Source organism: Lutra lutra, chromosome 1, assembly GCF_902655055.1.
Source record: "Lutra lutra chromosome 1, mLutLut1.2, whole genome shotgun sequence".
NCBI lineage: Eukaryota > Metazoa > Chordata > Mammalia > Carnivora > Mustelidae > Lutra > Lutra lutra.
The window spans coordinates 3,868,047-3,889,191 of NC_062278.1; the positions used below are offsets into that span (position 1 = coordinate 3,868,047).

At 52.8% G+C, this 21,145-nt stretch overlaps 1 long non-coding RNA gene across 1 annotated transcript; it reads right to left on the minus strand.

Moving 5' to 3' along the window:
- Nucleotides 1-1,207: 1,207 nt before the first annotated feature.
- Nucleotides 1,208-8,820, minus strand: LOC125093941 (uncharacterized). The gene is made up of 2 exons (XR_007125394.1): nucleotides 8,570-8,820; nucleotides 1,208-1,468 (listed from the first exon to the last, which is right to left on the minus strand). It is a non-coding gene; the product is annotated as an uncharacterized LOC125093941 (long non-coding RNA).
- Nucleotides 8,821-21,145: the final 12,325 nt, after the last annotated feature.

Sequence of the window (21,145 nt, forward strand, 5' to 3'; positions counted from 1 at the left end):
CTGAGACCCAGCGCTGGCCCAGAGGCCCCGGGTTGTGAGATCCCCCACCCTACACCATCTTCCACGATGCCTCTCACTTGGCCAGTTCAACATGGGCTTTTAGGGAAACTGCGAAAACTCCAGAACCCTCCAGAAAGGAGACCGGCATGCATCCCGAGAAGGGGGCTTGGGTGGAAAACATCCAGATTGCTGTGAGCCACTGCCGGGATGCTAGACATTCGTTCACGGAATGAAGTGCCCCAAAGGGACAGGATCGCCGGTGTCTCCCCAACATCGAGGCTTGGCACATCCTGGGCTGTGTCCCATTGGGGGGCACGGCTTCACCTTCTCCCACTGGACTCGTGCCTGATCCATCTGCATTTGAGAAACATGGATGGGAGTGTGGGGAGCGAGCCTGGGAGGGACCTGGTGCCCCCGATTTACAGGTGCTAAGATTAAGACCAGAGCAGGCTAGGGCTGAAGCCCAAGGTCCAGAGCAGGGGTGGGGCTCAGTGCACCTGCCACATGCCCCCATCTCTCTCAGATGGCCTCGTCCAGCGTGTGGACGCTGGCTTGTCCCATGCAGCCCCCGGGAATGTGTGAGCTGCTGGTGGTGGCCTGACACACCCGTTCTTATAAAGGGCAGGCCCGTCCCCAGGCATCACGGGCTCATTAAAGCTCCTCGCAGGCTTAGCAAAAAAAAACACTGGACGAGAAAGAATACGGGTGCCTGGTTCCGTCTGAATTTCCCACAAACAATGAATCATTTTTTAAAGTATGTCCCAAGTATTGCATAAGGCAATAGGAAAAAGTTATGCATAATATAGTTTATTAATTTTTATTAAAACTTCAAACTCCTTTTTACTAACATTGTGTTTGAAATTGGTTCTAAAAATGATGCATAATTTTAAATGTAATGATATTTCAAATATTGCATGGGACTTATGAAAGTTGATAAACACTTTATGAATATTTATAAAAGTCTGAATATTTATAATTTATACTTGTACTTTATTATTTATAAATGCTTATGCTAAATGTTTTTTCATCTGAAATTCACGTTTAACTGGGTGCCTTGTATTGTATCTGGCAATCTTGCTTTTATAACATGTTCCTAACAATGCTTGGTTATTTGAAAAGTGTAAACCTTTGTTTTTAAATGCTCCGGAATTTGGATTTCTCCCAAGTAAGTTCATTCTACAGGCTTGGCCATAACCGGCACATTCCGTAACTGTTACCGAAGACGTTATATTACCTCATTTATGTAGAATCCATTCGTTGTTATTTGCAAAAGTGGAAATAAAACGGACAGATTGGGTCTCTTCACAATGTTAAGTCCTGGTTTGCCTGGGTGGCTCAGTGGTTAAGCGTCTGCCTTCGGCTCAGGTCATGATTTCAGGATCCTGGGTTTGAGCCCCGCGTCAGGCTCCCTGCTCAGCGGGGCGTCTGCTTCTCCCTCTGCCTCTGCCCCTCCTCTCTCTCTCTCTCTCTCTCTCTCTCTCTCGTCTCTCTGTCAAAAAAATGAATAAAATCTTAAAAACAAAACAAAACTAAGTCCCTAAATGGCTAGTCCTTGTGTTGGCCACCACGGGCCGAGGACTTTGGGGTGCTGCCCATGTGATGGGGTCCAGGAAGACGCGACCCCAGGAGGCAGAGGTCGCTGGCCCCGAGGCGAGCCCTGGGAGCACATGGAGCACAGGGACAGGGCACCAGGGCCAAGCCCGGCCACATGCCGATGGGCTGAGAGAGGCCAAGAGGGGTTAGGAGGGAGCAGAACACATGAGGGGGCCGGCAGGACTCCACGGGCTCTGGGCACCAAGTGTGAAGGCCACGGGCCCACGGTGAGCCGCTGGTCAGGGGTGTCTGCTTCAGGCCTTCCTTCCTGTGAGCACGACCGGCTCCTGGGGTTAAGTGAGGACAAGGCCGGGACAGTCTCTCTGAGAGGCTCAGGGGCTCCTGGCATCCTTCCGTCTCATCCTCCTGGGCCTGTCCCCCTGCAGGGAACTAAGTGAGGGAAATGGACTCACCCCCAGGCCTGAGGCTCCCGCAAATCCTTCAGCAGTCTCTTTGCCCCATGAAGGGCCCCCTCCCCCCTAGCCTGTCCCACGGCTGGTCACCATCCCAGACCTCCATCCCTGCCCCTGTGGGTCCAGCAGCCTCATGCCGGTCCCCTCCTTCCAGTACATCTGGCCTGGCCCGCAGCCCCACCTGCGTTCCTCCTGGACCGGCATGGCCACTTTCTCCAGGAAGCCTCCCCAGCCCACACCCAGGCGTGTCATGTCCCCACCTTGGACCCCGTAGGAGGATGCCCTTCGTCCCCTGATCATGCTTTCCCACGTGTCTGCCTTGAAGGATCCAGTGAGGGCGTCTTCTGGGACATCTCTCCCCCAAAGCACCAGAGAACCCCACAAAGGGGGCACCTCCCACTGGGGACGAATGTTCTCCCTCCTGGCAGGTGCCAGGCAGCTGGATGTACTCAGTGGCAGGGCTTGTGGGTGGCCAGGCAGAGAAGGAGAGGGTGGAGGCCCAGGGTGTGTGCTGGGTGGGAGCTGGGGCAGGAGACTTTCATGCAGGTTGCTCGGAGTAGGCGTTCGGATAATGAACTTTCACATGCATGAGAAGGGGGAGGGAAGGTGGTGTGTGTGCATGTGCAGGCGCGTGGGTGTGTGGGGCTTCCTGAAATTCCAACCCTCCGGAACTCAAAGCGCACACCCAACCTCTTGGGAATTGAGTTTTGACCCCTCGTGGTGTCTTGTCTACACCGGACGTGGAGCATAGGCAGGCGTGGCAGCTACCTTTCTAACTTCTTGTGATGCGCCTGGTGCAGGAGGGAGCCTAGCCCACTGCACATTCTCCGGACGGATCTGCGGGGCGTGCGCTGGGTGGAAGGCGAGCGGGGCAGAATTCTGAAGTGGCCCCTGTGGCTTCTGGCCCCTGGGGCGGGCGCACACACCTTCTCCAGCTGTGCCACAGCGGACTGACCTCGGTGCTGCCATGAGGGGCTTTGCAGGTGTAATTGAGGTCCCGAATCTGTGGGCCCTACCAGGAGATTACCCAGTGGTCGGATGGAATCACATGAGTGCTTTGGGTCCAGGTCCAGGGGTCAGGAGAAGAGAAGTCAGAGATTTGACGCATGAGAAGGACCAGTACAAGGGCCGTTCCCACTGCTGGCAGTGAAGACGGAGGGCCCAGGCATAACGGAATGCAGGCAGCTGCCAGGAGCCAAGAGTGGCCCTCAGGGAGGCCAGCAAGGACACGGGGACCTCAGTCCTGCAGCCCCAGGGTCTGGGTGAACTTGGAGATGGGTTCTTCTCTGGGCCGGGCTGTTGCCAAACTGTGCCCCACTTGGTGGGGGGAGGAAAGAGGAGCCACGCTGGGCTGCAGAGCTGGGTGCAAGTAAGCAGGTGCCATTCTGAGCTGCTGGTCTGTGCCGCTCTGTGCCGCTCTGTGCTCGTCTGTCACACAGCAACAAAGGTCTCTGATCTCGGCATCTTTTGGAAGCAAGTTGAGCCATGGTTGAAAACTTAGGACACAAACACCCTCACCATCTGCTCCTTGGCCCCCATCTGCTTCATAATAATAAATACCGATTTATTTAGCACCAGACTTTAGATCTATGTTACCTCTAACCTGTCCACCTTCTGGAAGTTCAGTGTTGTTCTGGTTTACGCACCAGGAAGCTTGGAGGGGGACGTATTTGACTCCTGACCACACAGCCAGCTCAGCGGACCCGTTCAAACCCAGGAGTCCAGCCTCCAAAGCCCCAAAGGTTGTGCCACACCCTGCTGCCTCCAGGACCACATGATCCTTTTCAAAATCATTGTCACTTTCTCCAAAGAAGTTATAATGATGGCCCATAAGCCCACAAGGGAATGCTCAGTGTCATTCGTCGTAAGGGGAAATGCAAGTCAAAACCACAGGAGGTATGACTGTGCCCCTGTCAGAGGGAGAGAACACCGGCAGGGATGAGGAAGGGGGCTTGGATACCGGTAGGGGTGGGTGATGGGGTCACTGCCTTGGACAACCGCAGGGCAGAGCAGTAACTACTGCTCTACCACGTGACCCAGAAGATCCGCCCCTGGACGCGCACGCAAGAGAAATGAAAGGTCCACATGACACCGGTCTGGGAACATCTGAGGCCACAGCTTTATGCATAATAGGCAGGAAGTGGGAACAGCCCGAGTGTCATCAACCAACAGATACGCGCACTGGGGTCTCTCCCTACTGTGGAATATTATTCGGCCGTAAAAAGGAATCAGAGCCCTGACAGCCACTGCAGTGTGGATAAACTTTGCAAACATCATGTGGAGGGGAAGAAGCGATCCTAGGACACCATGACTTTGGACTCTCAGCCTACAGACTGAGGGAGAAGAAATGTCTGCTGTGTGATTCCCCAGCCAGGGTGGGGTGTTTGCAGAGAACAGGTGACTTTCAGTCTACACTTTCAGTCAACACTCGCGAGGCTTGGCCAGAAGGGAAGGGCACCCCAAGGGGCGCAGGCCTCCTCTCCACACTCGGATGGAGCCTGGTTTCCTGTCCTAGACCTTGAAGGCAGGCCTTAGGGACCTTACTGGTACGCATGTGCGGGGATGGAAGCCTCCAGGCTTCAGCCAGTTACCTTTCCCGGCTTCTGAGTCCCCCCTAGAAACCCAGCCTGTTAGAGCAGGGGCTCGCAGGTCAGACCTGGAGTGTCTATACTCAGAGCCAGGACTGTGAGTCCGGGAGGCTGAAGGGGCAAGGAGGAAAGGCGGGAGCCAGCAAGAGGGATGGCAGGGGGATCAGCTGGGAGGAGGGAGAGCCAGAGGGAAGAGCACCGGCTGCGGGAGCAAGTCCTCTTAGACGTCTTGGGGTCGGTCTGGACTGGGCCTCACTGGGTTAAGATCAAGGCTTCAGTGGGGCAGGTTCCTCCTGGAGACTCCAGGCAGGATCCTTTCCCTGCCTTTTCTGGCTTCTATGAGCTCCTCCTGGGCGCTCCCAGCCAGCGATCCCATCACTGGAGCCGGTTCTGTCTCTGCTGCATCCCTCTCGTGAGGACCCCGTGACGACACCAGCCCCTCCTGGATAACCCAGGACCGTCTCCCCAGCTCACCGACCTCGACTGACCCTCATCTGCAAAGCCCCTGTTGCCATATAGAATAATCCATACAGGCTCCGGGATCCGGAAGTCATCATCCCCCGTCGGGGGCTGGAGGGGGCGAGTGGGGGGATGTTGCTCTGCCCGCCATCGGAGAGCAGAGACACTGGACTTGGAGGAGCCTTGAGAAATGTGTGTTGAATGAAAGAAGAGATTGCGTGAGGCCAGGTCTGTGCTCCCAGGAGCAGCTGGGTCCTGGGTGGGGATGGACCAAGTATCCGTGAGCATCTCTGCTCGCCCACCCACCTGCCGCATCTGCCGCCCGGAGATTGGTGCGGGGAGGGGCCTGGAACCGAACCTGTGCTCCATGGACCCTGATGCCCTGGTCCTACTGCAGGGGGGTGGGGGGGGTGAGACGGGGTGCAGGCTTCTCCCTGAGCCCCACCCTGCACGTCTTGGGGTGCTGAGCCAGCACCTGACTCTGCCCTCAGGGGCACCCGGCCACTTTGCCTGGCGCACTCAGGAGCCAGAGGAAAAGACCCGGTGCAGACCAGGAAGGTGGCTGGACTACGGAGGGTGAATGATAACAATTAGGCTGGTAAACAGAGGTCCTGGGAATCTGCCTCCCTACTCCCGGCCCCTGGGACTGAACCTTGAACCCCACTGAAAGCTCTGTCTCCACTGCAGGTATCCTGGTCTCTACGGCAACCAGGTAGCCCCTCCCCAGCAACAGGTTGTGGCTGGCAGAACCAGCACCTTAAGGAAATCTCCAGGAGCAAAGTTTTCATTTCCACCACCGTGGTAGGAAGGTGTCAGGCCAGGTCTCAGCCCAATTCTGCCCAGAATGACCAAGTGCAGAGAGCGGGCCTCCCAGCTTTGCCCGTCAGCAGGATGGCTCTGGTCAGTGTCATGGTTAGGTTGCTTTGGGCTGTGAATAACAGAATTCCTCCAGAGGCTGAAGCCGTAGTATTCATTGTCTCAGATAATGTGGAAGGAAAGTATTCAGTCTGAGATTTTCTTGGCTTTCCCCACAGTGGCAAGATGGCTGCAGGGGCTCCAGGCATCACACCTTGCAGGACGACATCCACTGCAGGAAGGAGGAGTTGGCAGCCAATGGGCTTCTCTTCTCATAGCTCTTTGTTACTTTTTCTAGAAGCCCTCAGCACCTTTGCCTTCCTGCTCACTGGCCAGCTAGTCACAGAGCCTCTGCTGGACATTCAAGAACTATAAAGCAACAAATGCAGGGTTGGGGGCTTCCTGAAGCCTCCAGTCTCTGCAGCGAACGTAATGTGTCCCCCACCACCACCACATACACTCTTGTGCACACACCCATGTATTCACTCTCTCTCTAGGAGCCTGAGTGATCCGTCTGCTCCGGGGGCGGGGGGGGGGGGGTTGTCACTGCGAGGCAGGAAAGGGAGGGCGCAGGAGGCATAGATGTTGGCTGAAGAAAATTTGGAAAGTATAAATAAGAAACTGAAAGAGGCCTCTAAGCCCAGGAGCCAGAAATATGGGCTGTTGATGGTTTAGTGTATATTTGTCCAGTTTTTTCTCCTTGAGTGTCATTCAGTCAGCGTCCCACTAGGAAATCACACGGGTCACTGCGAGGGGTGCAGGGCCTGGAGAAGCTGGGCCGGACTCTTCCTGTGGAGAGTCCTGGAGGGGACCCCAGAGTGGTCGGGTGGCTTCTGGCCACGCACACAGTCAGGTGCCAGGTTTGCGTCTGTCCTGGGTGACCTTGACCGCCATGAGTCTGCCAGCACCTTAACTCTTGGAAAGGTGCGAGCAGACAGAACCAGGGTGGTGGGTGGGGGGTGAGGGGTACTATGGCTCCCTCCCCCCAACACGAGGGTTAATCATTCATGGGGCCTTGGGACCCACGGCGTCCAAAGTCCACTCCTCCCCACCCCCAAGCCCACGGAAGCTGCCCTTTGGGACTCCGGAGCCAAGGAGGAGGGAGCAGTTGTCACTGTAATCACTGGCATATTTTCTATGAGGCGGACTTTGGTTGGAAAAAGTTAGACACTATAGAAGAGTATAAACAAGGACATGAAAATGACCTGCAAGCCTACTAACTGGAGGGAAGGGCTATTAACATTCTGTGTGTTTCTGTCCAGGGTCCCCACGGGGGAATCCGAAGCCTGTCTACACCTGCTGTGTTTCACGGGGGAGGGGTTGGCAGCCCGGCGACCTGAGAGCCAGGAGGGGAAGCAGATAAGACTGCAAGATAAAATTTAGGACTTCCAGGTGTATGTGAATTCTAGATAAAGAGCAAATAATATTTTAGTGTAAGTATATCCTGTTAAATATTTGTTTATCTTTAAACTAAAGTTCAACAAGGCATCCTTTTCCCCCATAAATCTGGCTGCCTGAGGTGGAGAGGCAGCTCAGCGACCAGCATCCCCAGGGAGACACATCATGCACAGGTAGAGCGCACGCACACACGCGTGCACATACAGAGCACAATGTACGCGTGCACGCACACAGCTAGAGCACATACAAGTGGTCACACATGCACATGTGCACACACAGAGCACACAGACACACGCATACATGTGGGGCACACACAGAGCACACACATGCACGCCCGCATGCAGAGCACAGATGCACACGCACACGCACGCCCACATTCGTCTGGAGCATCCCCTCTGCGGGTCCCGGCAGGGAGTTGACGGGACACACAGAACCAGGTCAAGGTTCGGTCTGGAGCTTTGAGGGCAAGGACTGCCCTGTGTGCGGAACCGGCCCTCCGCTGCCCTGTATGGATGCTGGGCAGAGACCGCCACGTGGCCCACGTCATGCGTCTCCCAGTCCCGAGCGCCAAGGATGGCTGGAACCCCCAGAAGCTGGAGGAGGCAAGAAAGGGTCCCTCCCCAGAAGGCTTCAGAGAGACCAGGACCTGCGGATGCCCAGATCATAAATTCCCGTCTCCAGAGCTGTGAGAGAATCAGTGTCTGGGGTCTGCTGATGCCTCACGGAGCAGCCCAGCACGCTAACACGGGATGGATCTGCCCAGTGTGGGGAGAGGAAGTATCCCTTCAAATTCCACCTCGAACGAGGAGTCATGTGCACCCGACGATCTGGCCCCGTTTGTTAAATAGTTCTGTGTCCATCAACATTCTGAGAATATTTTCACGACGCAAAAGGTTTGCTTGCTGAGAGCCTGTCTTACAAAATAAAGAACCTCTTTGGAGATCAAATTTAGACCCTTATTTTTTTTTTAAAGATTTTATTCATTCATTTGACAGAGAGAGAGATCACAAGTAGGCAGAGAGGCAGGCAGAGAGAGAGGAGGAAGCAGGCTCCCCACTGAGCAGAGAGCCCGATGCGGGACTCGATCCCAGGACCCTGAGATCATGACCTGAGCCGAAGGCAGAGGCTTAACCCACTGAGCCACCCAGGCGCCCCTAGACCCTTATTTTGTTGGTGTGGTCGCCGTCAGCTTGCTTTGCTCTGAAACAACAAATCTGTGCATGTAAGTGTTATGGCATTAAAAAAAAAAAGGCAGTAGGTTACCTCCTCTCCCAGGACTTGGTTGCAACCACAGTCTTGCCCAACCCTGCTCTAGGAGCCACCGTGTGAGTTCCAGTGCCCCCCATCCCACTTTGAAAGTTTCCTCTGCCCTGGGAAGCTGCGTGGGGGAGAGCGAGAACAGCACAATCGTCTCCATTGTCTGCCAAGCTGATGCCTGCTGTGGAAAATGTGATGGTATTGATTCTGGCTGCAGGTGGGACTATTTTTAGCAGTTGGACTGGCCAGCAGGAGGGCGGGGGGGCGGGGGGAAAGCTCTGTGTAGGGGTGGGGGGGAGGGGCGGGGCCTCCTCCTGGAAGCCCTCCAGTGAGGAAGGAGTGCCCACACTGGCCCTCGCGCCATCCTCTGCAGCTGGGATTCCGTGTGAGCGTTCGCTGCTGCCCGCTAAGTCATCTCCATCAATGTGCTTGGGAAGAGGACACGGCAGTTTGGACCCGGTCCTGCTCTGATCGCACAGGGAAGATGGCCCGAGCCTGGGGAAAGATGGTTCTGGCCTGTCTGGTGCTGGGCTTTGACCTCCGAGGGGGTCTGAAGGCCGGGGGCACCCAGGAGTCCAGGCTTCGCTGCATCTCACCGCGCTCGGAGATGACGGCCACACCTCCTTCAATGGGTCTTGTGCAACGGATGCCCAGTGCTGAGCCCAGGCATGAGTGGCCAAGCAGCGTTCAGCTTTGTGATGGTGGCCACAGTCCCCTGGCCGGCAGCAGGCCTCGAGGGAGGGGCATGTGCTGTCCCCAGGCCTGGCCTCAGCATTTCTCCTCTTGTGGGAGCCTCCCTCTCCCAGTGGCCCGCCCTGCTTCTTGGTCTGTGGGGCTGGAGGGAAGGCTGTGCACAAAAGCATGGAGGAGTCGGCCATCCTCAAAGAAACCTAAATGCCAAGTCTCAGTCCCCTGCAGGAAGGCCGTGAGCCCACACCGCCCCAAGGTCACTGATGAGCTCACCGAGGGGCTCCACATCATCCTGAGGCTTGTCAAAGCCTGTCACTTGGAAAAGGATTCGGAGAACAAATCCTCCTGGTTAAATGGTTGGCAGGACTTCTCAGTGCCTTGGCAGCAGGACTTCTCAGTGCCTTGGCTGTGCTCAGGTGCTCAGGGACTCAATGAGCAGGGATCCAGGTGCAGCATTTCTCAGGTGTTTCTGACTTTAACTGATGATTACAAGTCAGGTTTACGGAGACGTAATTCACATATAAGAAGACTCCACTTGGGGTGGCTGGGTGGCTCAGTGGGTTAAGCCTCTGCCTTTGGCTCCGGTCATGATATCAGGGATGTGGGATTGAGCCCCGCATTGCATCGGGCTCTCTGCTCAGTGGGGAGCCTGCTTCCCCCCAACTCTCTGCCTGCCTCTCTGCCTACTTGTGATCTCTGTCTGTCAAATAAATAAATAAAATCTTAAGAAATAAAAAAAAAAAAGAAGACTCCGCTTCTGAGTTTTGACAGAGGCACGTGCTGTAGAACCGCTCTCCTAATGGAGACACAGAACGCAGCTATCAACCCCCAGAGCGCCCCCATCCCCAGTTTGCTGTCAGTCTCCTCCTCCCACCCCGGCCCCGGGCAATCACAGATTGGTTCCCAGGCTCTACCATGTTGTCCTTTCCAGAACGGCATCTCAGCGGAGCCCATAGTGTCTGGCCCCTTTCATTCAGCCTTGAGTCTGAGCGTCATCCATGCTGTGGCTATATCCTTAGCTCCTACCTTTCTGCTGAGCGTTACCCGTCGTCGGATCCCAGTAGTCTGCTCAGCGATCAATTAATGGGGATAAGGGTCATCTCCAGTTTGGGGATGAGTAGAGCTGCCGTAAGCACGTGTCTACAGGTTTTGGGGTAAACATTAGTTTGTATTTTCGGGTAGATACCTAGGATTAGAATTTCTGGGTCATTTGGTCAAATATATGTTTAACTTCATAAGAAACTGCCCATCTGATTTCCCCAGGGGCTGTGCTGTTCTGCATCGTTATCAGCAATTTATTCCTCTGCTCTGCCTCCTCACTGGCACTTGGTTTTGTGCGATTATTATTCCTGTTATTATTATCATTTTAGTCACTCTAGTGGGTGTGTAATGGTATCTCACTGTGTTTTATTTGAATTTCTCTAATGATTAACAATCGAGTATCTTTTCGCGGGCTTCTTTGCTGTCCATTCATCCTTTTCTGCCATGCTTGTTTCGCTTTTTGTTTTCTTGCTGGAGTATCCCGTGGGAAATGCTTTCCTCACCCAGTGTCTTCACTTTAAAAATGAAGAGGAGGGGGAGCCCGGGGGGCTCAGTCTGGGAGGCGTCCACCTTCGGCCCAGGTCATGATCTCGGCGTCCCGGGATGGAGCCCTATGTCAGGCTCCCTGCTCAGCGAGTAGTCTGCTTCTCCCTCTGCCTCTGCCCCTCCCCCTGCTTGTGCTCTCTCTCTCTCTCTCAAATAAATAATATCTTTAAAAAAAAGTTATAAAACAAAGTGACTGAGTGAGATTGTTCTTTCTACTCAACACAAAAGAAGAAGCATCCCGACTTACAAGGAAACAAATTAGCTCCATGGGCCTTGACCTTTCCTGGGACATCAGGTTAAACATCATAGATTGAATATGTACTTTGATTTTTTGATCCTGCAGAAGAAATCCTCTAAAACACTGGCATTGGAAAAGTAAGAGGTCAACTCACCAGAACAAAGGGAAGGGAGAGGAGGCACCAGGGGAGGGTTGTTCATGAAAATTCCCATAGTCTGCCTGTGGCGGACAATGCTAGTGGCCTCCTCAAACCCTTTCTCTCTTCCTCCTTGCAGACAGAATCACGATTTCAGTGCTGGCAGTAGTGTTCCAATTAACTTGTTTCTCAGCATTCGTTGTGCCTAAAGATGGCCGTGTGACTCTGTAAACAGAAGTCTGCTGGGGACCCCAGGAAAATCCTGTTCCTGACATTGGGACTATTCGTTCTTCTTTACTTTGTTACTCTTCTCTCTTTCTCCTGACTTGGAATGTGAACATGAGGCTGGGGTGGAGAGGCTATCTTGTAGCCATGAAACAACCCTGAGGATGGGAGTCACCTGAGAAGCACAGTAGAGCAGAAAGATAGAAGGACTCGGGACAGTACTAACATCAGGAGGCTGCTGTCATAGCCACGGATTGCTTATTTCTGTAAGAGAATTAAAATGCTGTTTGAGCCATTGGGTGGAGTTCATTGGGTGCAGCCACATGTGATCCATAAATGACAAGCTAGCACAGCAGACCCGTGGAAACAGAAGCAAAAGTGATGCTCACTGACCTGCACGAGGTCAGTGAGATCTGCAGATCTCCGGAATGGCTATGAAATTGGAGACATCAGGCATCTTTGAAAGTGGAAGTGAGGAGTTGGGTGAATACTGTAGAATTAAAGTGCTGAGAATAGGCTGTAAGAAACATTTAGACCCTAAGATCTCCTCCCTTGCTGCACAGAGCGAGACAACAACCCAACTGCCCCTGCAGAGAGCGCAGGGAAATTAAACCAGACATGCTCTAAACCTGGTGCCTCAAGAAAGAGCAAAAAGAAAAGAAAGTCATTAAGGGAGCAATACAAGAACTGTACAGTCCCAGAACCGTAGGACATCAAGTTTCCTGATCGAAAGAGCTAACTCAGTTTCTAAACAATGAATGCAAAAAAACCCACGTCATTTTGAAAGTTCAAAATGCTGGGGATTTAGGAAGAAGGACCATAAATATTTATAGGACAGAAATAATAGAATATTCAAAAGACCAGAATTTCTCGGTAGCAATACTGGAAAGCAGAAGATAATGGAGCAATGTCTGCTAAATTCTAACTAAGAAATGTTTCACCTGGAATTCTTTATTAATACAAGCAATCAAAGAAAGATGTTCGAAGATAGATGAGATTTACAAGTCATACCTTGCAGGCATCCTTTTTTTTTTTTTAGGAGGTTCCTGGAAGATGTTCTACTTGAGCAAGAAAGTAAATCCAGAAAAAGAAAGACAAAGGTTACAGGACACACTATAGCTAACATGGAAAACTAAAAAGAGGCTCTCACTGAAGTTGAAGGGAGTCCTCAGGAGGGCAGAGCTGTGTTACAAGCCAAGAGATCAACCAGTCCAGATACATACAGGAGGGCAGAGATCTCCAGAAGGGATATCGCCATGAAAAGAAACAACAAAACAACACAACAAAGTAAAAATGAATGATTACCTGATCAGTGTGACTTTGCTGAGAGGAGCTTTTCAGCTTTATCAAATAATTTGGGGGAATAGTTGGGAAGTTGTATATAAAAAATGAAGGATATGAAAAAAAGTGAAGCAATAACGAAGTCCAGGAAAACCCAAAATGTTACGTAAGAAAGAAAAGGCCATCTGAGTGTCCTAACTGGCTGACTTGGAACAGTATTTATGGAGTCATAGTAATGTCAGTGCTAATTGTTGTTGTGACTAAAGATTGCGATATAAATAAAGTATGGAGATGGTGGGCAGCATGAAAGGGGTTAAGAGTGTGTGTGGAGTGGTGACCAAACTGAAAAACCAAGAAATCATAAGCTAAGTATGTTAGTTAAAAATGCAGAGGTAAAGATTTAAAAAACAACTGTTAAAAGACTTGAAAAGCAAGACTCAAGGTGGGAGGGAATGGGAGGTGGGAAGGTGGGTCGTGACAACCACTATTTATCACAAGCTTTGCAACACGATTTGAATTTTCAGACAATTAAATTTTAAAAGGAAGGAATAATAATCTGGTAAAAGTTGTGTACTCTCCCCTCTGGAGAAAATCAGTGTAAGCACACCTGAGTGTACCCTCTGAGTTGGTTTTAGGAGCCCAAGCCCAGTGGTGTGGACCTTGAGGTAGGCACCGTCGTAGGCGGTCTGAGAGTCCCCTATTTGCTGTGTCCGGCGGCACCAATGGCGGTGGCTGTGAGCACGGGCACACGTACTAAGTTGGAACCATCTCTGGCTTTTGGCACCTTTATAGACCAGTACGAGTGGATTTATGGTTATGCCGCCGGTCACCAGTTAACAAGGATGGGGTCCCGACATGTCCTACTAGCAACGCAGGCAGCGGCGGAAATGGAAACTGTCCATCCAACCCTACCTTCTTCTCCTCACTGTCTTCTTCAGAGTCTTCTTGTTTTTTCTCTGGGTGGAACCCAAACACTGGTGGTTAAAGCCCCAAAGGAGCCTGGAAGCTTTCTCAGCCAGACAATGGGTTTCCCGCTCGTTGTTCCTTGTCCTCCTCAGACACACCAATGTGCCTCCTTTGGACACTGGATGGGGAAGTCTTCTGCAACAGGGTCCCTAGAGGGTCCCTGGGGTTCCTGCTGCCCTAGGGGAAAATGCAGAAGGGACATCCCTCTGTGCAGACTACAAGACCACGTCTGACTGTGGGTCCCACGCTGAGAAATGCGAGCTGAGCGGTTTACCTTCTGCAGGAGTTCGCTGGGCTGTCCTAACAAATCATATAAATTTAGTGGCTTAAACAACAGAAATGTAAGATTTCACCATTCTGGAGGCTGGGAGGCTGCAACCGGGGTGCTGGCGGGGCCCTACTCCTTTTGAAGCCTCTGGGGGAGGACCCCCTGTGCTTCTCTACTAGCTTTTGGTGGTTGCTGGCCATCCTTGGCGATCCTTGGCTTGTAGACGGCTCACCACGCTCCCGGCCTCCATCTTCACGTGGCCTTCTCTTCTGTGTCTCTTACATTGTCCTCCTCCCTGTGCATCTGTGTCCCGATTCCCCCCTATCTTCCAGCTGCTCCAGTCATCGTGGCCCCTTTAAACACTAACTCCCCACGCCCTCCCGCCACCCCTGTCACCCCCGTCCTACCTTCTGTCTCTGCAGATCTGACTCCTCTAATTACCCCATGTTAGGGGAATCACACACTATTTGTTCCTTTGTGTCTGGCTGGTGTCACCGAGCACGACCTCCTCGAGGTTCGCCATTGCTGTGGCAGGTGTCAGAATGTCCTTCGTTTCTAAGGCTGAGGACTACTCCCTTGCCCGCAGCTTCTACATTTTGCTGATCCCTGCATCCCTCAAGGGACACTCGATTCTGTCCTTTCTCTGGGTCTTGCGAACAACGCTGCTGTGGACACGGGTGTGCGGACAGCTCTTTGGGATCCTGCTTCCGATTCTTTCAGCTTTATGCCCAGATTGGATCGCTGACCATATGACAGTCTACGTTTAATTGTTTCTGGAGTCGTGAATGTTGCCTTTTAGAGCAGGGGTTTAAACCACTGTCCAAAGTGAGACGCTTAGGGCAGAAGGAAAAACGTGTCTGAATCTCATCAGCCCTACAAAAGGGCGCGATTCTGGCTCTTCGATCACGGGCAAACGATCTCACTTTTCCGAGCCTTGATTTTCTCGTCTGTGAAATGAGAGTGCTACCATCCACCAGGGTTGTGTGGGGCTTTGAGAACATTGAGCTTTATTGGGAAAGTGCCCAAGGCTCGTGGCTCAGAGCTGGGGTCAAAGAGCCACCCCCAGGCCCCTGTGTTTGTGCCACAGAGAGGTAAGAACAATTTTTACGCATTTTCAGGATTGTAACAAAAAAAAAAAAAAGAGGAAGACTAGGCAGCAGAGTCCATATGCACCCTGCAAACCCTAAAATATTTACGCCCTAGCCCTATATAGGAAAAGGCTTGAGATGCCCCATTTAGAGAACGGTCTCCGATTTCAGAGCTCAAGGTCAGCCTTTGCTGCATTGTGGGCCTCAAGACCTTGACCAAGCTGTTCCATCCACCTGTGCCATCTGTAAAGTGGGGATAACGCCCCCTCCCCCGGGCTTGCTGTCTACCCCCATCATGTCTCTGCTCAACACAGCCACACTGAGCTCCTTCTAGCCCATTCTCTATGCATGTCTCCTGTTTTCTGGGTGGTCTGTCTCCCTAGCTAGGATGTGAGGTTCACAGGCACGGGACTTCCGTGCGCTCTGATCCCTGATGTGTCCCCGGTGCATCCAGCAGCCCTTCGCAGGGAGCGGGTACTCAGCAAATATTTGCTGAGTGAGTTCTGACCCCATCAGTGGGGTTTGGGGAGAAGGAAATGAGTTAACACACAGAGCATGGGGAGACAGTGCTGGAGGGATAGCACAAGACCGCTGGGGCGCATTGAAGGTACCTTCCCACAAAGCAGCTTCTGGGGGGGCGGTTTTCTCCGGGCACTGCCGTGGCCCAGCACCACTTGGTAGCGAAAACAGGAAGCATGGTAGAGAAGTCCGGCGCGCCTCCCGGAGCTGACACATGGGGTGTGGCGCCAGCAGGCTGCGGACCAGCCCAGCGATCCAAGGCAAACACGGTCAGCTTCCTGGGGACCTACCCAACGAGTCCCCACACCTTCCTGGGCATCACCCAGGAGCCGGCCAAAGGTGGTGAAATGGCAGGTCCTGTTGCTACAACGTGCCTGGAGCTTTCCCGTGCTGCAGCCCGTGTCTGCTGAGTTGGCAAAGCGTCCCTCCACTCTGTCACATGGCCCTGGGTGCTCACCGACCCCACCTCGCTGATGGAGGCTTGGAGGCCCTCCCTGAGGCTCGCTGCCGCCATGCGTCGTTGCCGGGACTGGGTCCCAGGAGGGTACACTGTCGGGGCTGCTCTGACGCGGGGGATGGGTGCGTTGAAGACACACCCGAGAAGAGGACAGGAGAGTCACTGCATCTCTGACTTTCTGGAGAAGGAGGGAAGGCAGAGCATCTCTCCTGCCACAGCTGTCTAGCCGTGGTGCTTCTGGAGCCGAGGGCGGGGCTGGGGACAGGAATGGGGCGGGGTGGGGGGGGATGGGACTCTGCTCTGATGACTGGCGGCTGAAAATCTGGAGAAAGACTCTCGGACTCATGCGGGACCCCCCGACTCCGTCCCTAGAGACGGCCTCCCAGGGACACAGGGTTTTCGACGTCAGACCCAAAAGACGAGGAGCCCTCCACGAATCTCCACGGCCTTCCGTCTTGGCTGCGTGGGGACTGACGCAAGCTCACAAATGTGCTGATCTGGTTTTTGTCACCCTGGTTCATTTCCTGCGGTTCTCCCCAGGGCAGGCCACGCTCCCAGCACCCAGGCAGCCAGGCTGGGTGGCGCACGGGGCAGGGAGGGAGGAGGGCGGAGGAGCAGAGACACACGGCTTTGTTGACAGATAAGTAAACTGATGTCCCGGAACACAGGTGTCTCCCTGAACAGGAAATGCAAGAGGAGTGGCATGCCTGAGGTTTGAGAGCTATCGTTGGTGCACAATCCGCTAAGACAGGCTAACAGGACAGGCCCCGGGCTCCAGGGCGGCAGAGGAGGCAGGTCAGGGAGGCCCACTGTCTGGGGCAGAGGAACCTTCTGGCAGCTTCTCTGCCAGCTCGGGGACGCGGTGAGGTTGCCGGGATGAGGAGCCAGAAAAGGAACCACTGCCAGGGCCGAGAGCACGATCTTCACGTCACAGCACGGCCACACTTAGACGGTGTGAACATACTGTGACCCCGGACTTTCTGCTCAGGCTCCTGCTGTAGCAAGTCAACTGGGGTTGAGATCTTTGGTGCAGACGAGACCTGAACATGTGAGGACAAGCTGCCAGCCGAGACCGGGGCCGGCTGGTGGGGCTCCTTGCTGACCCTAATCTGCACAGGGTCCTGTCCTCCCAGCTGTCCCTCAGTGGCCCTTCCCCGATGCCCCGAGCCTCGAGCTTCTATGGCCCAACACAGAGAGGAGGAAGAACGGGATGGAGAAGCTTGTTCATATGAGCAGAGAGGGGCTCCCCAAATTCACTGTGTCTGATGCCAAAGTCGCTACATGAGCTGTTGGGAGAAGGTGAAATATGGGTGATTTCTAATTTGCTTTTGGATTCTGAGCTCCTGCTATTGTGACTCCGAAGGGTGATGTGGCCATGCTCACCGCAGCACAAGTCCTGGAGCTCTGTCCTCAGCCCAGGCCTTTGCACATCGCAGAGCAATGGGCCTCGTTATTCTGCTCAGAGGGTCAAGGGGCACTGACGGTGGGCACGTCACACCCATTCACGATGGACATGGTCACGGCCAGTCTGGCTTGGGCAGCTGGTCAACCACAGGGACCCAGGCCATTCTCAGAAGCGGCCCGGCCAGTGACCTCTAGTGTGGGGAACACGAGCTAATGTGGAAGTGACCGGAAGGTCAGGCACGACGGGCTGTGCCACGCAGACACTCCCTGTGCCGGAGCCCAAGGCCAGAGGCAGGCATTGTGCAAGCAGAAGGTGACAGGGGGTGGGGGACAAAGGTGTGAGGGGTCTGGGTGAGAGAGAAAGAAGAGCCTTCCTGCTCCCACCAGTGCCTGCTGCGTTTGGGCTGTTTGGGAAGGTGAAGACTGCTGGTCTCTCAGCCCTGGGCAGCCGAGTGTGCCAGAACCGTGGGGACGAAGGAAGGGGGCATTTGTGGAGCGTGCCGCCTTTGAGGGTCTTGCACACTTGGATGGGATTCTCAACTTCCCTCCTCCTAACGGTGCCCCAACAGGCAGCGGGTCGTCAGGTCCCAGATCCGCTCATCTGCCCTGACCTCTCCTCCTTATGCTACTGTCTAGGTTGACCCCACTGCTTCTCATCGAGACCATCACTTTGGAAAAATGCATCTCCTTGTGTCTATCACTCCTTCTTCTGGACTCCATTCCTGGCTCTGACTGTGGGTAAGTTCCTTAAACTCCAGCTCATGTCTGTGGGTGGTCATGAGCTCAAGGGATTTAGGGTGTGCAAAGGCCCAGAGCAGAGCCCGGCCCACAGGAAGGACTGAGTACCTGTTGGCTATGTTTAAGATCGCTGTGGTCTCTCCTGCCGCACCGGAGCCAGCAAGCTGTTGAAAACATAGCTAATCACGTTGCCTTCTGCTTTTAAGTCCATAAAAGATTATTCCCCGAAAGGTTCTGTGAAAAGGTCTGGTGCGATCCTCTCCAGTAACTGAGACCAAAATAGTCTGCCCAGGGATGTAAGAGAGAACACGAAGAATCACAGTGAGTTCCCTCCAAAAAGGGAGAGAAACTATTTCATGGCTCTGTTCCGGGAAGGAATTGTTGGCATAGAATTCATGGACGGAATCGTCAACAGAGACATGAGTATGTTTGTCTACACAGAATGAAAATGTCCTGGGGTAGAAATGATACAAGGCCAAAATAAGTGGAAAATTTTGCAAATATATCAGCATAAATATGACAAGAAAAGGGTTGAACTCCTTGATATACAGCAGAACTCTTACCAATGAGTATGAAAAACACACTCCACCAAAAACAAACAAAACCCCACAGTCAAAATGCATGCAATTTGCACATAAAACATTAAAGTCTCAGAACTCCGAAAATGCTGATCACACAGGTCACGGTTCTGGAGGACCCTGGCCCCAGATACCGAGCCGAGTGTTTTGCATGTACGTGTTGATTCAGTCCTCACAAGGGCTCCACGAAGTGGGCCCGCCCACCCCCTGGTTTGTTAATGCCCAAGGAGGCCAGAATTTCCCCCAGGTCCCCAGGTTCTAATCAGTAGAGCCAAGACCTGAGCCCCTCTTGGACTCTGAAGCCTGGAACCACTATGCTATATAATTGAATTTTTAAAGTAAGCCAATTTTTAAAGATATAATCTCACGAAGAGTCAAAAGCAAATCAAAACACTGAAGTAGCATCTTCAGCGATGGGACCGACATATGGTTTTGAAATGACGACGTCCACTCGGGGTCGGACATGTACACCTACACGCCAGTGCCTGAGAAGAAGTTGCACGATCTGTTTGGAAAGCAATTCTGAGATAATGTAGGAAGAGCCTTAACAAGCGTCCTTCCTAGAGGACTGCATGGCGCAGTTGGTTAAGTGGCGGACTCGTGCTTTTGGCTCAGGTCATGATCTCAGGACCATGAGATAAAGCCCCGCACCCAGCTCTGCCCCGGGTGTGGAGCTGACTTGAGGGTCTCGTTCTCCTGCTCCCTCTGCCCCTCCCCCTCTGCCCACTCCCCCTCCCTGCTTGTGCATCTGCAGTCTCTCTAAATAAATAAATAAATAAATAAATAAATAAATAAATTATTTATTTATTTATTTATTTAAAAAAACATTTTATTTATTTATTTGACAGACAGAGATCACAAGCAGGCAGAGAGGCAGGCAGAGAGGGGGGAAGCAGGCTTCCCACTGAGCAGAGAGCCCGATGCGGGGCTCGATCCCGGGACCCTGAGGTCATGACATGAGCTGAAGGCAGAGGCTTTAACCCACTGAGCCACCCAGGAGCCTCTAAATAAATCCTTTAAAAAATGTTCTTCCTCTATGACCCGGGGACTCTAGAAATCTATTGTAAAAAAGCAGAGATGTGATCAAAGATTACGAATCCAGAAGGCTTAGCACAGCATCACTTACATACAAAAGTTGGAAACAACCCAACTACCTACCACAACCTGAGAGAACAAATCATGGTGCCTCTGGGCCGGGGGCGGGGGGTGGCGCGGATATTGCACATCCTTCAAAAAGCACTTTTTTTTTTTTTTTGAGGGACATGGGAAGAACTCGCAGAATCATGGGAACGGACGGATGGTGCTGTGAGACTCAGAAGTGAAGACGTTTAAACTGGGTTTGGGGGAGTAAGGGGGGGAAATTCCCAAGCAAAGGTGGAAAATGCTCCAGGCAGAATTCAAGGTAAGCGAGGACCAGAGGTCTGAGAGAGCCTGGCGTCCCGGGTTTGTGAAGTGGCCCTTCAGGGGGCCGGCTGCCCAGGGCAGTGGCGGGCGGTGGGCAGGGAAGAATCAGTTAGGACAGCTGCAGAAGGGCTCGGGAACCAACCAACCTTTTCAGCGATAAGGAAACAGGGGTTTTTGAAAACCTGTCACCCCCCCCCCAATAAATTCTGCAGGTAGACAATCTGGAAACTCCAGCAGGTAATAAACAGGAGGAAACAACGTTGCTCTCAGCTCGCACGCGGTGCAAGTGTTTATCGCGGCAACGTTCCGTTCTCAGGCATAGATGGATAGGCAGATATTTTACAAAAGGAATAACTGGAGTTTTTAACGTAACATCAGTAATTCTTTATGATTCTGGGGGTGCCTGGGAGGCTCAGTGGGTTAAAGCCTCTGCCTTCGGCTCAGGTCATGATCCCAGGGTCCTGGGATGGAGCCCCACCTTGGGCTCTCTGCTCAGCAGGGAGCCTGCTTCCTCCTCTCTCTCTGCCTGCCTCTCTGCTTACTCGTGATCTCTGTCTGTCAAATAAATAAATAAAATCTTCAAAAAAATTAATTCTTTATGATTCTGTCTCCCCTCCCAAGAGTGTGAACAACTCAAAATTAGGAACCGTGTCATGTTCCAAGCATCGGGGATGATTCCTGTGGGTGAGTGGGTAGGACTTTCTTCTGTGACATCATATTTACAAAATCCGCCCCCCCCACTTCTCCCCACCTTGAACAGCCCCGCCGCCCAGTAGGGAGCACTTGTAAAAGGCCTCAATTTCTTTATCCTGGAAATGGTGAGAGCCTGCATGACAAACAGATGTGGGGACCCATTCAGGAACCAGCCCCAAGTTGGCATAACGATTATTCTAAGTTAAGACATTTGAGATTCAACAGAGGCAGAACAAAGCCTCTTTGGAGCTTCCCTTAGCTGACTGAAAGCAGCAACTTCTGAGAAATGAGGCTGTCATATATCCCCTCC